Source organism: Meriones unguiculatus, chromosome 2, assembly GCF_030254825.1.
Source record: "Meriones unguiculatus strain TT.TT164.6M chromosome 2, Bangor_MerUng_6.1, whole genome shotgun sequence".
NCBI classification, from domain to species: domain Eukaryota; kingdom Metazoa; phylum Chordata; class Mammalia; order Rodentia; family Muridae; genus Meriones; species Meriones unguiculatus.
The window spans coordinates 180,773,184-180,792,476 of NC_083350.1; the positions used below are offsets into that span (position 1 = coordinate 180,773,184).

Here is a 19,293-nt window from a genome sequence, read left to right on the forward strand (position 1 = left end):
GCTTCAGCTGAACTTTTTTTCCTTTTATTTTCTTTATTACTATTATTATTATTTATTACAGTTTATTAAATTTGCATCCCAGCTGTGTTCCCTCCTTCATCTCCTGCCAGTCCAACCCTCCCTCTCCCTTTCTCCCCTATTTCCCTCCCTTAGTCCACTGATACGGGAGGTGCTCCTCCCCTACTATCTGACCTTAGCCTATCAGGCCTCATCGGAACTGTTTGGATCCTCTGTCTCTGTGGCGTAATAAAGCCACCCTACCAAGGGGAGGTGATCAAAGAGCAGGCAGTGGAGTTCATGCCAGTGACTGTCACTGTTCCCCTTACGAGGAGACTCAAAGGAAGACTGAGCTGCCTGTGGGTTATATCTGAGCAGGGGATAGCTAAAGGTTATTTTTTTCAACTTTTAAAAATTATTATCATTTATTACAATTTATTAGTTTAATTATGCTTTATTTACTTTGTATCCACCCTCTAGTTCCCTCCCTCCTCCTCTCCCAAACCCTTCCTTCCTCCTTCTTCTCCACACACTCCACTCCCCAAATCCACTAGTACTGGAGGGTTTCTTTTTCTTCCTTCTGATCCTAGTCAGCAATGAAAAACAAGGAAATCATGAAATTTGCAGGTAAATGTTGGGATCTGGAAAAGATCATCCCGAGTGAGCTGTCCCAGAAGCAGAAAGACACACATGATATATATTCACTCATATAGACATATAATATAGGATAAACCTACTAAAATCTGTACACCTAAAGAAACTAATCAAGAGGGAGGACTCTGGCTAAAATGCTCAAATCTACCCCGAAAGGCAAAGAGGATGGACATCAGAGGAAGAAAACAGGAAAAAAGTTAGGAACCTCCCAGAGAGGGCCTCTGAAAGGCTCTGCCCTGGAGACTATCAAAGCAGATGTTGAGACTTATGGCCAAACTTTGGGCAGAATGCAGGGAATCTTATTACAATTTATTAAGGGAACTCCAGGCATTTAAGCTCCTGAACACTTTGTCACTTTTGATCATTGATTATCTTTGACTAGTGTAAGTTTTGCAAGTCTTTGAGGTTTTAGACCTATTGTTTTCTGTGTATTTCTCTGACACTTATGTTGATGAAACCAGAAATATCTCATAATAATCCTGACACCCACTCTTGGATCAATGATCTCAGGTAAGTATGAGTGAACAAGGAGGAGGGTACCCAGACCTGGCAATTTTTCCTATACTTTCTCTGGGAAGGGCAATCATTATTATAAGCAAATATTTAAATAGAAAACTTTTAAGGTAAAAATAAAAGCTAACTTGATAACAGAAACAAAGTTGATAATTTCTTTATTCCATTTATTTTCCCTACTAACTGCCATTTTAACTTTTATTTAAAACTTAATTATAAGTAACTGAAAACTTGTTTTTTACTATTATTTATGATTGTATTCATGAAACATTTACTTAATTATTCTGACTTCCTTTTTAATGCCGTGCATGTGTTGTTGATGTAAAAATACCCATTTTGGAAAGTGTTTGCAGAGGTTATACTAGTAATTGTAGCAAAAGAGAATGCAAACTGAAGCTGAGTGAGCATGTACTGCTCCCTAATAAACCAGAAATGTAAATATTACATTTATGTGATAGGTCTCTGCGGTCCTGGAAGTGTTTCGGGTACCAAGTACCCTTTTGAAATTCTGAACAACAAAATAAATCTGAACATATGTAGAGACTATGCTCAGGATATTGCTGGCTTTTGGTTCTCCCTGATGAGGCTTATTTCTGGTTCTTGCTAGAAACATAGAGACACCTGTTTTTTTTTAATTTTCTTTATTAATAACACTTTGTTCACTTTGTATCCCCCCTGTGGTTCCCTCCCTCCTCCAGTCTCAATCCCTCCCTCCCTCCCTCTCTCCACCCTCTGCATGCATGCCCTTCCCCAAGTCCACTGATGGGGAGCTCTTCTTTTCCTTCCTTCTGATCCTAGTCAATTAGGTCTCATCAGGAGTGGCTGCATTGTCTTCCTCTGTGGTCTGGTAAGGCTGCTCCCCCCTCAGGGGGAGGTAATTAAAGAGCAGGCCAATCAGTTCATGTCAGAGACAGTCCCTGTTCCTATCACAATGGAACCCATTTGGATACTGAACTGCCATGGGCTACATCTGTGCAGGGGTCTTAGGTTATCTCCATGCATAGACCTTGGTTGGAGTATCAGTCTCAGGAAAGACCCCTGTGTTCAGATTTTTTGGTTTTGTTGCTCTCCTTGTGGAGTTCCTGTCCTCTCCAGATCTTACTGTTTCCCACTTCTTTCATAAGATTCCCTGCACTCTGCCCAAAGGTTCCCCATAAGTCTCAGCATCTGCATTGATAGTCTGCAGGGCAGAGCCTTTCAGAGGTCCTCTGTGTCAGGCTCCTGACTTGTTCCCTCTTTTCTCCTTCTTCTGATGTCCATCCTCTTTGCCTTTCTGAATAGGAATTGAGCATTTTAACAAGAGTCCTCCCACTTGATTAGTTTCTTTAGGTGTACAGATTTCAGTAAGTTTATCCTATATTATATGTCTAAATGAGTGTGTATATACCGTGTGCATTTTTCTGCTTCTGGGATAGCTCACTCAGGATGATCTTTTCCAGATCCCACCATTTACATGCAAATTTCATGACTTCCTTGTTTTTGTTTTTTATTTTCTGAGTAATATTCCATTGTGTAGATATGTCACAATTTGTGCATCCATTCCTCCACTAAGTGGCATCTGGGATGTTTCCAGCTTCTGGCTATTACAAATAATGCTTCTACAAACATGGTTGAGCAAATGTCCTTATTGTGTACTTGAGCTTCTTTGCCTAGGAGTGGTATAGCTGGGTCTTGAGGAAGCACTATTCCTAATTGTCTTAGAAAGCGCCAGATAGCTTTCCAGAGTGCTGTACCAGTTTATATTCCCACCAGCAGTGGAGGAGGGTTCCCCTTTCTCCACAACCTCTCCAGCATGTGTTGTCTCTTGAGTTTTGGATCTTGGCCATTCTGATGGGTGTAAGGTGAAATCTTAGGATCGTTTTGATTTGCATTTCCCTGATGACTAAGGACTCATCATTTCTTTAAGTGTTTCTCTGCCATTCGATATTCCTATACAGTGAATTCTCTGTTTAGCTCTGTACCCAATTTTTTAATTGGAATAACTGATTTTTTGCTGTTTAACTTCTTGAGTTCTTTATATATACTGGATATTAGTCCTCTGTCAGATATAGGGTTTGTGGAGATCCTTTCCCAATCTGTAGGCTGTCGTTTTGTTCTGAGGACAGTGTCCTTGAGACACTTAATTTTTAAAACTCCAAGAGAACCATTGTATTTCCTGTCAGCTACAGCTTTTCTCTTCCTACTTCATGAATTTAAGAGAAAAATAATAGCTTGTCCAATTATCTTAAATTATTTCAAAGCAATATTTCCTTTTAGATGTGACAGCACACACACACACATACACAGAACAGGTATAATGGAAAGGAATAGGACAGGGTTGGATCACCTGGCAGTTCTGTGATTTGAGCCTGTCACTTTGCTCATGTTGAGCTTTTGTTCTTCTACTGTAATGGAAATACAAATGAGAAAAGATATTATAAGAAATTATAATTTTCTTATAACAAATTATAAGAAAAGATATTATAAAAAATAAGATATTTTGGTCAGATAACATGTGTAAAATTCTTATCAGACTGGTAGGTTCACAGTGACATTCTTCTGACCACCCTAACTCTATCAAAATATTTTCTGAATACTTGTTAGCAAGAGTTTGTTTTAAATAAAAACATGGAAAATCCAGTGACTAATAGAAATCAGAGTTTCTACACCAAATAATACATATAAATATAAAGTAGACATAGTTACAGGAGGATATGAGTACATAAAATATGTTTATTAATGAGAAAACATTTGACATTCCTTTTCACATGTAAAAAAGTGTGGACTCTGCTCTCTTTAAAACCCACATATTTTCCTTTAATGTGACTATTAAAATATTTTAAATAAGGTCAGGTTCTCTCCACAAGATCAACTATTCCACAGAAAGAGTCGAAGCTAAAACTACAAGTCCAACCACTTTAATATTTAAGAACCGACAATGAATGTGGCAGTATATTCATCTTCAGCTTTCCTTCTGGAAGTTGTGGTGAAGTGTGGAGCCTCGTGTTTACAGTTTAACATTGAAGAAAGATTCAGTTGTTCAATAAATCTTACAATATGTGCTTTGTTTAGCACTGGCCTGGTAGCTATAACCCAGCTATTTCATACATGATAGAAAATGTATAGTACTATCAATCACAGTTTCCTCATAGTTCATTTCTTAAAATCATGATATTTGAGAATAATCGAGAAAAGTTTTGGATGGGCAACGATTCTGAAATATCTTTCTGCCTTAATCTTTTGAGCTACAGGAACTGATGTTTTCTTTGTTGTTGTTGTTCTTTTGTAAACCATACTGAATTTTTTTTTTAAATAAAAAATTGAATTGCAGTTAAAAACAAGGAAATCATGAAATTTTCAGGCAAATGGTGGGAAGTAGAAAAGATCATCCTGTGTGAGTTTACCCAGAAGCAGAAATACACATATGGTATATAATCACTTATAAGTGAATATTAGTCGTATAATATAGGATAATCATATCTATAGTCCTAAAGAAGCTAAACAACAAGGAAGAACATAGGAAGATGCTTAATTCTCATTCAGAAGGGCATACAGGATAGACATAGGAAGGAGGAGAAGTCAAGGAAAAGGACGAGAGCCTTCACAGAATGAATTCCTCTGAAAGACTCTACTGACAAGGTTTTGAAGGAGATGCTGAGACTCATAGCAAAACTTTGGGCGGAGTGCCAGAAACCTTATGGAAGAAGAGGAAGATAGAAAGTTCTGGAGGGGAATGTAACACCACAAGTTGAACAACAGAGCAAAAAAAACTGGGCCCAGAGTGACCTTCAGAGGCCGATACCGCAACCAAGGACCATGCATGGAGAGGACCTAGACCCTCTGTTCAGAGGAAGCCCATAGGCTTCTCTGTTTAAAAGTGGGTTTCCTACTAAGAGGTACAGTACTGTCTCTGACATGTACTCAGTGGCTGGCTCTTTGATGATCACCTCCCCCTTGTGGGTGCAGCCTTGCCAGGCTACAGAGGAAGATGATGCAGCCAGCCTTGATAAGACTTGATAGGCTAGGGTCAGATAGAGGGGAAAAGGACCTCCCTTATCATGGGACTATGTAAAGGGACTGGGGGGAGAAGAGGGAGGGTGGGTCTGACTGGGAGAAGATGAGGAAGGGGGGTTAAGCTGGGATACAAAGTGAGTGAACTGTAAGAAAGAAAGAAAGAAAGAAAGAAAGAAAGAAAGAAAGAAAGAAAGAAAGAAAGAAAGAAAGAAAGAAAGAAAGAAAGAAAGAAAGAAAACTGAATTGTAAAAAGGAATTCTAGCTGATATCCTAATTTTTTTTTTTAAGGTTAAAGTATGGTTACTAAGATTTAATGGGTATGACATAGGGTGCTGTGTGTTGCTTATATCAAGAATCAGGAGAGAATGATCTGAAGTTCACATGTAGGCTTAGACAAAAGACATAAGCTATTTTTAAGAAAACATCTTCCGTTTAGCAAACATTTTATGCATCTCCACTCCCAGTAGTGTGCAGCTGACAAGACTCACAGTCAGGGTTAAAGTGCATGAAGAGCAATCTGTCTGCCATAGGGAGTGTTTAAGTTACTGCCTACTTAAATCCAAGCAGGCATTACATCACATCTGGCCAGAATGTTGCGAAGAACAGGGTTAATACAGCTAGTTTACCATGTCAGAACATGATATCTAAGTGTATTAAAACAGCATATTGTCATCCAAATATAGAAAATATGCTGTGATGATGTATATGATATATATCCTTTCCTTTTTCATTGTCACCTTTGGTACCTTTGGTAATGTTAGATTATTACAATAATCCTTGTATGAGTTAAATACATTAAAACCATTTCTTTTTGTTTTAGTTTATTCACTTTGTTTTTCATTTATTCATATTTTTATAAAGTATAAATTATTTACTTTGTATCCCCGCTGTAGCCCCCTCCTTCATTCCCTCCTAACTTCACCCTCCCTTCCTCATCTCCTCCCATGCTCCTCTCCAAGTCCACTGATAGGGGAGGTTGTCCTCCCCTTCACTCTGACTCTAGTCTATCAAGTCTCATCTTCACTTTGTTTTTTTAAAAAAAACAAATACAAGAGAATTTTACAGTCTATCATTCTGCAACAGAAAAGTTGACATTCATACATACACATACATATTTTCTGTATGTACATATATATTAGTATGCATGTACAATTGCTTTATTAAAACTATTTCTACTTGTCTTTTTCTTTCTTTTTTGAGACAGGATTTCTCTGTGTAGATTTGGCTCTCCTTGACTCACTTTGTTGACCAGGCTGGCCTCAAACTCAAAGAGATTCTCCTGCTTCTGCCACCCTGAGTGCTGGAACTACAGACATGCACAACTGTGCCCAGCTTGAAGTTCATTAGTTCTAAAAGTGGTAGCCTTCTCATCTTTTTTTTACAATTTTCCGAATTCTTTCCTTTTCTGAATTAAGAGTGGGATGGGAGGAGGGAACGGAACCACAGGGGGATACAAAGTGAATAAAGTATAACTAATAAAGAATTAAAAAACAAAACAGGTCATAGTATTCCCAAAGCCATTAGAGACCAGTTTAAATGTATTCTCTCTCTCTTTTTTTTTTTTGCTTTTTTATTTTTATTTTTTTTATTAATTACACTTTACTCACTTTGTATCCCCCCCGTGGTTCCCTCCCTCCTCCAGTCCCAATCCCTCCCTTCCTCCACCCTCTGCCTGCATGATCCTCCCCAAGTCCACTGATAGGGGAGGACTTCTTTTCCTTCCTTCTTTCTGATCCTAGTCAATTAAGTCTCATCAGGAGTGGCTGCCTGGAAAAGATCATCCCGATTGAGCTATCCCAGAAGCAGAAAGATGCACACGGTATATACTCACTCATATAGACATACAATATAGGATAAGCCTACTAAAATCTGTACACCTAAAGAAACTAATCAAGAGGGAGCACTCTTGCTAAAATGCTCAATCCCTATCCAGAAAGGCAAAGAGGATGGACATCAGAAGAAGGAGAAAAGAGGGAACAAGTCAGGAGCCTGACACAGAGGACCTCTGAAAAGCTCTGCCCTGCAGACTATCAATGTAGATACTGAGACTTATGGGCAACCTTTGGGCAGAGTGCAGGAAATCTTAGGAAAGAAATGGGAAACAGTATTTTCTCTTGTGTCATCAATCTGTCACACTTTAGCTCCATTTCCAGTGCCACTCTCCATAGAAAGTTTTCAATCCTTACCTCAGGAATTCCTAGAGAAAAGTTAACATTTTGATCACACTATAAGAATGTTCTATGTGGGTTAAATTCTACAGCAAGATTAAGCTACAGCAATAATCAATCATTTTAAGATGTGATACTCAAATATGTTAATAAGAATATAAAATTGCAATAATTGTGATTTAAGTTATAAATATTTAAATATAGGACAATTGCAGGTATATGCCAGAAACTTTAAAAATATTATTGAAGATTATAGTTTCTTTAATTTGTGTGTGTATGCATGGGTGTGTGTTTTCTAAACTTGGGTATCTCCACATGGGTGCAGGTGCTCACAGTAGTCAGGAGCCTCTGAAGGTGGAGATTCAAAGCTGGTTGTGAGCATCTCAAAATAGATGCTAGGAACTGAACTTAGGCTCTTCAGGAGAACAGCAAGCTCTCTCAACTCCTGAACCTACTCTCCAGCTATACTAAACCTTTTAAAGGTATGAAAAGTTTTAGGACATATTTGTGTGTTTTAGAAGAGGAAGACAGTTTTATAGTAGCATAAAGCATGGCCTTATTTGGCTATAACAAATCTGGAGAAAGAGCAAATTCTGGCATTACAAGCACATTAATGAGCCTTTAATTAGAAAGGAGAAATACATAAAATGAAGGAGGTATGGATTAAATAAAATATCATATATGGGGGGGGGTGCAGCCTTGCCAGGTCACAGAGGAAGACAATGCAACCAGTCCATTTGAGACCAGATAGGCTAGGGTCAGATAGAAAGGGAGGAGGACCTCCCCTATCAGTGGACTAGGGGTCGGGCATAGGGGGGAAAGGGAGGGAGGATGGAATTGGGAGGAGATGAGAGAGGGGGCCAGACCCAGGAAAGAAAGTGAATAAATTGAAATAAAATAATAAATTAAAATAAAGAAATAAATTACAAAAGAAAAAAATATTGTAGATGTCTGCATGTAAATAATATAATCAAGTGAAGATTAAGTTTATTATTTATTATACATTAAATGCCTGATAAGCTTTTGTTATTATATAGGATTTTATTTTCATCACTAGTTAAAATATTTATGCTATTTAACTTGGCCATTATTATCACATCCAAGAAGTAAATTGCACAATAAATGTTGTTGACCAGAAGATGCTCAAATTAACAGTCCCATCATTCAGTAACTGAAGCCTATAATTCTAAAAATAGTTCTGTTTCCAGTGATATTAATTTAATTTACTTCTAATATGTGGTCATTTTTATACAATAATAGCACTGCACCATGTAATATGATAGTATCTGGTGTTAATGTCACTAAGTTGCCTGGTTTATAGCAATTGTGGACAGGTAGAAATCACTATTGCACATGATAAAGATAAAATCTGCCTTATTTTATTTTATTTTCTGAAGTTTATATGGATATATCTTGCATTAAATTTTACTAGCCTACTACCATATTACCAAAGGCACATTTAGAATTTAATGACATGGTTTATTTATGTAATTTTAGGCATGCTAACTAAATCAACGTTTTAGAGTCTGGATGTGGAGGACAGACATATTATCCATCATTGCCTCTGATTCTGATAAGGATGGACTGTGAGGGATGTACCAGTCAGGATGTTTACTCTGCATCCTTACTGTTATCTTTTTTGTTTGTGTATTTGTCTTTGAGATAGAGTTGTTGTTGTCCAGAAAAGCCTCAATTTCCTATATTCATGCTCTTCTTCCCTTATACTGAGCAGTGCAAACAGTGCTACTGTGTTTGAAAAAAAAAATCCTAATCATTACAAGATTTACTAGGAATAAAGTAACACAAATAATGCATGAAAAAATATTATGCTAAATAGATACATACATAGTACATAATTATATACAACCAAAATGCAAAAATTCCTGTAGTTTTAAAAGTAGATTTCAGAGACAAAGAAGCCTAAATCTCCAAAGCACTTTTTCAAATTGTCATACTCCTTACTTTTAACAGAAACATGCCTTAAAGCCAGAAGGTAGTTCCGTATGTTACCTCACGCAGGATGATCTTTTCTAGTCATGGAATTTGCAGGCAAACAGTCTGTAGACGGGCAGAGGAGAAGCCAAGTATATACTATCAGTCCACATTATTTTATTACAAAAAAAAGCTGTAATGCATTTCTAAGGATCCCCCGAGATTAAACAGAAAATACAAGAGAAAACTCTTTTACTATGATGGAGATTAAAATGTGGCTAACTCCTACTCACAATGGGCTTCATGTCTCTCCTTTGGCTTGAATATTAGGTCTCTAAACCAACAGTGGATGTGGAGGTGATTTATCAATTCATTATAAAAGTTTCCTGTTTCATTGACTTATTACACGTGGCTTATGCATCTATAGACACACATGGTATATACTCACTTATAAGTGGATATTAGCCATATAATATAGGATAGACATAATAAAGTCTAGAATTCTAAAGAAGCTAAACAACAAGGAGGTCCTTAGGGAAGATGCTTAATCCTCATTCAAAATGGCAAACAGGATAGACATCAGACGTAGAAGATAGGGAACAGGACAAACTTCCACAGAGGCCTTTGTACACACTATCAAAGCAGATGCTGAGACTCATAGCCAAACTTTGGGCCGAGTACAGAGACTGTTATAGAAGAAGGGGGAGACTGAAAGACCTGGAGGGGACAAGAGCTCCACAAGGAGACCAACATAGCCAAAAAATCTGGGTCCAGGGTTGTGTGCAGAGACTGATGGATCAACCATGGACCTTGTATGGAGAGGACCTACACCCCCTGCTCAGATGTAACCCATGGGCAACTTAGTCTCTATGTGAGTTCCCCAATAAGGGAAGCAGGGGCAGTCAATGGCATTAACTTGCTTGCCTGCTCTTTGATCATCTCCTTCTGGCAAGGTGGCCTTACTAGGCCTCAGAGAAAGATGATCTAGACAGTCCTCATGAGACCTGATAGGCTAAGGTCAGATAGTAGGGGAGGCGGACCTCCCCTATCAATGGAATAGGGAAGGGACATAAAAAGCAAAGAGAGAGGGAGAGTGGGGCTAGGAGAAGATGAGGGAGGGGTCTATAACTGGGATACAAAGTAAATAAATTACAAATAATCACAATGAAAAAGGAAGAAAATATTGTTTGGCATAATGCAAGTTTTTTTTTTTTTTTTTTTAAAGATACTACAATTTTCTTTATTACCTTACTCAGGTTTCTAAGAAGCAAATCAGTATTTTTACAAGAGTACTTCTTCATAATGCATAAGCAAATACAAATATTCAGGAACTAAATATTTGTCTTAGGCTTCTTATGTTTGTTTAGTTCATTGTGAACTTAAATCTTCTCTTACTCCATAAAGAGCCTTCTGTGACAAAGCCTAGGAGATCATCTTTCTGCAACCTTCCTTGTTCCTGTATGACTTGGACCAACCTTACACAGGGATATTTTTGGCTACAGAGCTTTAGTTAAAAACAGTATATGTATTTAATTTGGATTATGTACTTCCTCCATTAGATTTTGAGAAACTCATATCCTATTTTAAATTTTAGATTTAACTGGGGCATAGGTTAACGTCATTGAAGACATTTGTTGAAATAAATATCAAGTGGATCAGGCTATCTGAAACCCTTCACAATGTCTAGCATAAGCAAAGAGGTCAGATGTTTCACACAGCTGCAATTATTGTTGTCCTACATTAAATAATAGATAAAAACTACTGAATGAATAAAACTGTTAGCAATATACTCTGTATAAGAGACTCTTAGAGAAAAAAATTAATTATTTTATATTTAGTATCAAAATTTTTAAAGTCTAGCATTTTAATAAATTATTTACCCATTTTAGAAGGTACAACTCTTTGTTTAATATTTTACTATAAATGTTAGATATCTTATCACTGTTCAAAGTAACTAAGTTCCTTGTTCCCCTCACTTTGGGAAACCAATTGGTTACTGAGCTACCACAGGCTACATCTGAGTGGAAGTTCTAGGTTATATCCATACATGGTCCTTGGTTGAATGTCAGTCTCAGAAAAGACCCAGTGCCCAGATATATTTGGTCCTTGTGGAGCTCCTATCCTTTCCCAATCAGACTAACTCTCTTCTTTCTTTTTTTTATTACTTTATTTTTTTTATTTTTTTTATCAGTTACATTTTATTAACTCTGTATCCCAGCTGTGTCCCTATCCCTCATTCCCTCCCAGTCCCTCCCTCCCTCCCTCATCTCCTCCGTGCCCCTTTCCAAGTCCACTGATAGGGGGGACCTCCTCCCCATTCATCTGATCCTGTTTTATCAGGTATCTTCAGGACTGGCTGCAAAGCCCTCCTCTGTGGCCTAACAGGACTGCTCCTCCCTTCGGGGGTGGGGAGACCAAAGAGCCAGTCATTGAGTTCCTGTTAGAAATAGTCCCTGTTCCCCTCACTTTGGGAAACCAATTGGTTACTGAGCTACCACAGGCTACATCTGAGTGGAAGTTCTAGGTTATATCCATACATGGTCCTTGGTTGAATGTCAGTCTCAGAAAAGACCCAGTGCCCAGATATATTTGGTCCTTGTGGAGCTCCTATCCTTTCCCAATCAGACTAACTCTCTTCTTTCTTTTTTTTATTACTTTATTTTTTTTTTATTTTTTTTATCAGTTACATTTTATTAACTCTGTATCCCAGCTGTGTCCCTATCCCTCATTCCCTCCCAGTCCCTCCCTCCCTCCCTCCCTCATCTCCTCCGTGCCCCTTTCCAAGTCCACTGATAGGGGGGACCTCCTCCCCATTCATCTGATCCTGTTTTATCAGGTATCTTCAGGACTGGCTGCAAAGCCCTCCTCTGTGGCCTAACAGGACTGCTCCTCCCTTCAGGGGTGGGGAGACCAAAGAGCCAGTCATTGAGTTCCTGTTAGAAATAGTCCCTGTTCCCCTCACTTTGGGAAACCAATTGGTTACTGAGATACCACAGGCTACATCTGAGTGGAGGTTCTAGGTTATATCCATACATGGTCCTTGGTTGAATGTCAGTCTCAGAAAAGACCCTGTGCCCAGATATATTTGGTCCTTGTGGAGCTCCTATCCTTTCCCCATCAGACTAACTCCCCTTCTTTCTTATGATTCCCTGTACTCTGCCAAAGGTTTGGTCATGAGTCTTTGCTTTGACAACACTGCTAGTTAGAGTCTTTCAGATGCGCTCAGTAGACTCCTGTCATATGTTCAATGCACATCCCATCTGTCTTTCTAAACGAGGATTGATCATCTCACCCCATGTCCGCTCAATTGATTATGGTTTTTAGGTGTATAGATTTCATTTTGTTTATCATATCTTATAGGTCTATATAAGTGAGTATATCCCATGTTTGTCTTTCTCCTTCTGGGATATTTCACTCAGAATGATCTTTTCTAGATCCCACTATTTGCCTGCAAAATTCATGATTTCTTCCTTTTTGATTGCTGAGTAGTATTCCATTGTATAAAAATACCACAATTTCTGTACCCATTCCACCGTTGATGGACATCTGGGTTGTTTCCAGGTTCTGGCTATTACAAATAGAGCTGCTATAAACATGGTTGAGCAAGTGTCCTTTTTGTGTACTTGAACAAACTTTGGGTATATACCTAGCAGTGGTATAGCTGGGTCTGGAGGAAGCACTATTCCTATTTGTCTTAGAAAGCGCCAGATAGCTTTCCAGAGTGGTTGTACCAGTTTACATTCCCACCAGCAGTGGAGGAGGGTTCCCCTTTCTCCACAACCTCTCCAACATGTGTTGTCGCTTGAGTTTTTCATCTTGGCCATTCTGATGGGTGTAAGGTGATATCTCAGGGTCGTTTTGATTTGCATTTCCCTGATGGCTAATGAGGATGAGCATTTCTTTAAGTGTTTCTCTGCCATTCGATATTCCTCTGTCGAGAATTCTCTGTTTAGCTCTGTTCCCCATTTTTTTAATTGGATTACTTGGATTGCTGCTTTTCAGCTTCTTTAGTTCTTTGTATATACTGGATATTAGTCCTCTGTCAGATAAAGGGTTAGTGAAGATTCTTTCCCAATCTGTAGGCAGTCGTTTTGTTTTGATGACGGTATCCTTTGCTTTACAGAAACTTTTCAGTTTCATGAGGTCCCATTTATTGATTGTTGCTTAGAGCCTGTGCTGTTGGTGTTCTGTTCAGGAAGTTGTCTCCTGTGCCAATGAGTTCTAGGCTGTTCCCCACTTTTTTTTTCCAATTGATTTAGGGTATCTGGTTTTATGTTGAGGTCCTTGATCCACTTTGACTTTAGTTTTGTGCAGGGTGATAAATATGGATGTATTTTCATTTTTCTGCATGTAGACATCCAGTTGGTCCAGCATCATTTGTTGAAGATGCTGTCTTTTTTCCATTGAATGGATTTGGCTTCTTTGTCAAATATCGCGTATTCATAGGTGTGTGGATTTATTTCTGGGTCTTCTATGTGGTTCCATTGATCCTCCTTTCTGTTTCTATGCCAATACCATGCAGTTTTTATTACTGTTGCCCTGTAGTACAGCTTGAGATCAGGAATGGAGATACCTCCAGATGATCTGTTGTTGTACAGGATCGTTTTGGAGATTCTGGGTTTTTTGTTTCTCCATATGAAGCTGAGAATATTTTTATCAAGGTCTGTAAAGAATTGAGTTGGTATTTTGATGGGAATTGCATTGAATCTGTAGATTGCTTTTGGCAGTATGGCCATTTTCACAATGTTAATCCTACCAATCCATGAGCACGGGAGATCTTTCCATCTTCTGATATCTTCTTCGATTTCTTTCTTCAGAGACTTGAAGTTTTTCTCAATCAGATGTTTCACTTGCTTGGTTAGAGTCACACCAAGGTACTTTATGTTATTAGTGGCTATTGTGAAGGTTGTTGTTTCCCTAATTTCTTTCTCAGCCTTTTTGTCTTTGGTATATAGGAGGGCTTCTGATTTTTTTTGAGTTGATTTTGTATCCTGCCACTTTGCTGAAGGTGTTTATCAGCTGAAGGAGTTCTCTGGTTGAATTTTTGGGGTCTCTCATGTATACTATCATATCATCTGCAAATAGTGACACTTTGACCTCTTCCTTTCCGATTTGTATCCCCTTGATCTCCTTTAGTTGTCTTATTGCTCTGGCTAGGACTTCAAGTACTATGTTGAAGAGATATGGGGACAATGGACAGCCTTGTCTTGTCCCTGATTTCAGTGGGATTGATTTAAGTGTCTCTCCATTGAGTTTGATGTTAGCTATAGGCTTGCTGTATATTGCCTTTACTATCTTTAGGTATGTGCCTTGTATCCCTGATCTCTCCAAGACTTTAAACATGAATGGGTGTTGGACTTTGTCAAATGCTTTTACAGCATCTAAGGAGATGATCATGTGGTTTTTCTCCTTCAGTTTGTTTATGTAGTGGATTACATTGATGGATTTCCGTATGTTGAACCACCCTTGCATGCCTGGGATGAAGCCTACTTGGTCATGGTGGATGATATCTTTGATGTGTTCTTGGATTCGGTTTGCAAGTATTTTATTGAGTATTTTTGCGTCAATGTTCATAAGAGAGATAGGCCTGATGTTCTCTTTTTTGTTGGGTCTTTGTGTGGTTTAGGTATTAAGGTGACTGTGGCTTCATAGAATGAGTTTGGTAGTGTTCCTTCTGTTTCTATTTCGTGGAATAGCTTGAGGAGAATTGGAGTTAGCACTTCTTTGAAGATCTTGTAGAATTCTGCGCTGAAGCCATCTGGTCCAGGGCTTTTTTTGGAGGGGAGACTGTTAATGACTGCTTCAATTTCCTTGGGAGATATAGGGCTATTCAGTCTTTCTACCTGATCTTGACTTAGTTTTGGTAGATGGAATCTTTCAAGAAAATTATCCATTTCATTTAGATTCTCAAATTTTGTGGCATATAGGCTTTTGTAGTATGACCTAATAATTGTTTGGATTTCCTCAATGTCTGTGGTTATGTCCCCATTTTCATTTCTGATTTTGCTCATCTGGATAGTTTCTCTCTGCTTTTTAGTTAGATTGGCTAAGGGTTTGTCTATCTTGTTGATTTTCTCAAAGAACCAGCTTTTTGTCTCATTGATTCTTTGGATAGTTTTATTTGTTTCTAGTTGATTGATTTCAGCCCTTAGTTTGATTATTTCCAGCCGTCTGCTCCTCTTGGGTGTATCTGCTTCTTTTTTTTCTAGGGTTTTCAGTTGGGCCATTAAGTTGTTTGTATGTGATGTTACGAATTTCTTCTTGCAGGCACTTAGTGCTATAAATTTTCCTCTGAGCACTGCTTTCAATGTGTCCCATAAATATGGGTATGTTGTGCCTTCCTTTTCATTGAATTCTAGGAAGTCTTTAATTTCTTTCTTTATTTCTTCCTTAACCCAGCTGTCATTGAGTAGTAAGTTGTTCAGTTTCCATGTGTGTGTCAGCTTTTTGTTGTTTCTGTTGTTGTTGATGTCTAGCTTTAGTCCATGGTGGTCAGATAGTATACAAGGGATTATTTCAATCCTTTTGTATCTGTTGAGGCTTGCTTTGTGACCCAATATATGGTCTATTTTGGAAAAGGTTCCATGCGGTGCTGAAAAGAAGGTGTACTCTTTTGAGTTTGGGTGAAATGATCTGTAGACGTCTATTAGGTCCATTTGATTTAGGGATTCTGTGAGTGCTTTTATTTCCCTATTTGGTGTCTGTCTAGTTGATCTGTCCCTTGGTGGGAGTGGAGTGTTGAAGTCTCCCACTATTAAGGTATTAGGATCAATGTATGATTTAAGCTTTAATAATGTTCCATTTACGAATGTTGGTGCTCTTGTATTTGAGGCATAGATATTCAAGATTGTGATGTCCTCTTGGTGGATTTTTCCTTTGATGAGAATATAGTGGCCCTCCTTATCTTTTTTGATTAACTTGGGTTGAAAGTCTATTTTATTAGATATTAGGATGGCTACTCCAGCTTGTTTTCTGGAACCATTTGCTTGAAAAACAGTTTTCCAGCCCTTTACTCTGAGGTAGTGTTTGTCTTTGTTGCATAGGTGTGTTTCTTGGATGCAACAGTATGTTGGATCCTGTTTCCTTAACCATTCTGTTAGCCTATGTCTTTTTATTGGTGAGTTGAGTCCATTGATACCCTTCTTTCTTATGATTCCCTGTACTCTGCGACTGGCTCTTTGGTCTCCCCACCCCTGAAGGGAGGAGCAGTCCTGTTAGGCCACAGAGGAGGGCTTTGCAGCCAGTCCTGAAGATACCTGATAAAACAGGATCAGATAAATGGGGAGGAGGTCCCCCCTATCAGTGGACTTGGAAAGGCACATGGTGGAGATGAGGGAGGGAGGGAGGGGCTGGGAGGGAATGAGGGATCGGGACACGGCTGGGATACAGAGTTAATAAAATGTAACTGATAAAAAAAATAATAAAAAAAAGAAAAAAAAAAACAAAACAAAACAAACAAACAAAAAAAACCAAAGTAACTAAGTTCATGTTTTATGGTTTATATTTAAACAATACATTCTTTTTGAAGTTTGAAATTTATTTCAAAAAATACAAGATTTATACTCTCATTAAATATAGGCATTTTTCTTCTGATAGTGTGAGCATAAGAAATGAAAGATTTGAGGGATGTATGTAGATATGAGGGAAACTGCTTTATGTGTCTTATAGATGGTGCCGGATAACATTTTAATTCTAGAGTCTGTGTGCTTTCAGGAGGTTGCACTGAAACAACCTACCCTCCCCGCCCTGCCCCCAGGAGACACCAGCAGTCTTTTTGCAGAAGTTTCCCTCCAGGCTGCTGGCTGCAGGTGGTTATTTGCTCTAGCTGTGTCTTTGTCTTCTCTCTTAAACATCTTTGACCCTCTTCCTTTGTGCTCTGTCCCAGTAATGACAACTGCTGGAGGGTCACTGCTGCCATTGCTTATTTTCACCCCTTTCTGGCGTCAAGAATAGAAGAAGCAGCTGGTGATGTTCTCTTATTAGTTCAGATGCTGTTGTTTGGGAGCGTGGTTGGCAAAGAAGTGGAGAGATGCGGCGAGAACTATAGAACAGGGCAGAGTGTCTCTTTCACCATTTTTCAACGTCCACTCTCTAGTGAAACAAGTTGAAGTAGTCAAGGAACTTAGAGCATTCATTTTTCAAAGCGGAAGACAAAACATAATTTAAACTCAGCTTCTAAGTTGCTGGTCTAAATCTGTGTGACAGGAGTGTCTTCCTTTTACTGAGTCTTAGATATCAGTGTTTCCTATGCTTAGAAGGTCACCTCTAAAATTCATGTGAATTTGATTATTAATGTATGCAGATTGAGCGTGACCTGGCCTTGGGCATCTTGTATTAAACTTCCATGACTGACCTTGACTTGGGCTGTCTTTTCCTGTATGGTTTTCAAGAAGGTTTTCTAAAGATTAACCCAGTAGAGCGGTTTGTGAAGCCCAACAGCAGATGTTGCTCTCTCCGATATTAGCTCGAAAATAACCAAGTATATTCTGTATACTTATGGCTCAGAGAGAAAAGCCCTACCCAATTTGTACTAGTGACAGAACCCAGGATTTGTGCATGTTTGTGAGACTTCTGCCACCGAGCTGCATTGCCAAGCTGTTCCCTGTCTTCAGATTTTAGAGACATGTAGCACTGGATAGCTGAATAGCTAAGGTTGCCCTTAGAAGACTCTAAAGCCCCTTGTCCTGCATCTGCCTTCACTATCCAGACAATCCATATAATTCTATTTAAATGTTTCCATGTGTTATAAATGGAAGCTAAGATCTCGTGCATTTTATTAAATTCCTCTGCCCAGGAGCCTGTCCACAGCTATTGCAGTAAAACATATTTTTCCTTCAAGTTCCTTGAGATTTCAGTCATAAGCAAAACACCTTTGTCTTTAAAATTTTTTCCATGTAGACAATTTTGCTTAAAATATCTACGTACCTATGCTTATGGAAATGTTTTTATTGGTATCCATACATTTACACATGCATTGTGTGTGTCCCAAGCACTGTTGTAAGTACTTTCAAATTTTATCTTATTATTGCTCATAAAGCAAATGCTAGCTTATTTATTTCTCATAGTCCATGCAGTATATTTTCTTCAAAAATATACTTTAGGATGAACTTTAGGATGAAGTTCATCAAGGTTACTTCAAAATCAGCCTTTTTAAAAATTAAGACATGCTTTTGTCCATACAAGCATGGGTCACTCAGTGTGATACCAAATGCATTTTAGTGATTATCGTATATCCAAATGATTCCAGAAAGCACCTTTCTAACCTACTTCAGAGACTGCCCTCTTTATGTTTTGTTGACCTTATATCCCTTTACTCTCTCATGTTTTATAAATGTAATATTAAGTCAGTTTTACAAATTTATAGATTGTTTTTGCTAGAGTGGCAAAATATTTGTCTATTTAATTCATTTGATTTAAAATTACAATTTGTTACTTCCCATACAAAAATTTTTTACAATCCTTATTTATCTTGATAAATCATTTTAAATGATGTCAATTTTCTTTACAGAATATTGTTTGACATTGTGTTTTTATGTAACCATACCTGTATATGAAGTTATATTACTATTTAACTATATTAAACATACACTATGGTTACGTTAAGTAGTGTGGATCTTAAAATACATGTTCAGTAATAAATAATGTTATAAATAATGGTCTTTTACCAAATTATTTACTATATGCAACAGTTTTCAAGAAACAATTTCCTATTCAGCAGACATCATTAATATTCAACTGATCCTCTGTTTCTCTAACAGTTCTATCTCTTTACTGATAAAAGTAGAGATGTCTATATTATTGGATAACAATATACTCTTTGCCATGCTCTAGATTTTACTTATTTTCATTAGTTTAATCTTCTTGATTTTTTCTGTAATACATATGTCTTTATAATGTCTTCTAAACATCTGTTTATATGTCAAGTACTGAAGATATCTTATAAGCATTTTATTTGCTCCTCTGATTACCACTAGATTACCACTGTGGTGTATTTTCTAGATATAGAAGAACAAATGATACACAGTCAGCCTGCATG

At 38.0% G+C, this 19,293-nt stretch overlaps 1 protein-coding gene across 4 annotated transcripts in view; it reads left to right on the plus strand.

Moving 5' to 3' along the window:
* Fstl5 (follistatin like 5) overlaps window positions 1-19,293 on the plus strand; it is a 692,962-nt gene that overhangs the window by 544,442 nt on the left and 129,227 nt on the right. The gene's annotated exons all lie outside the window — the stretch shown is intronic.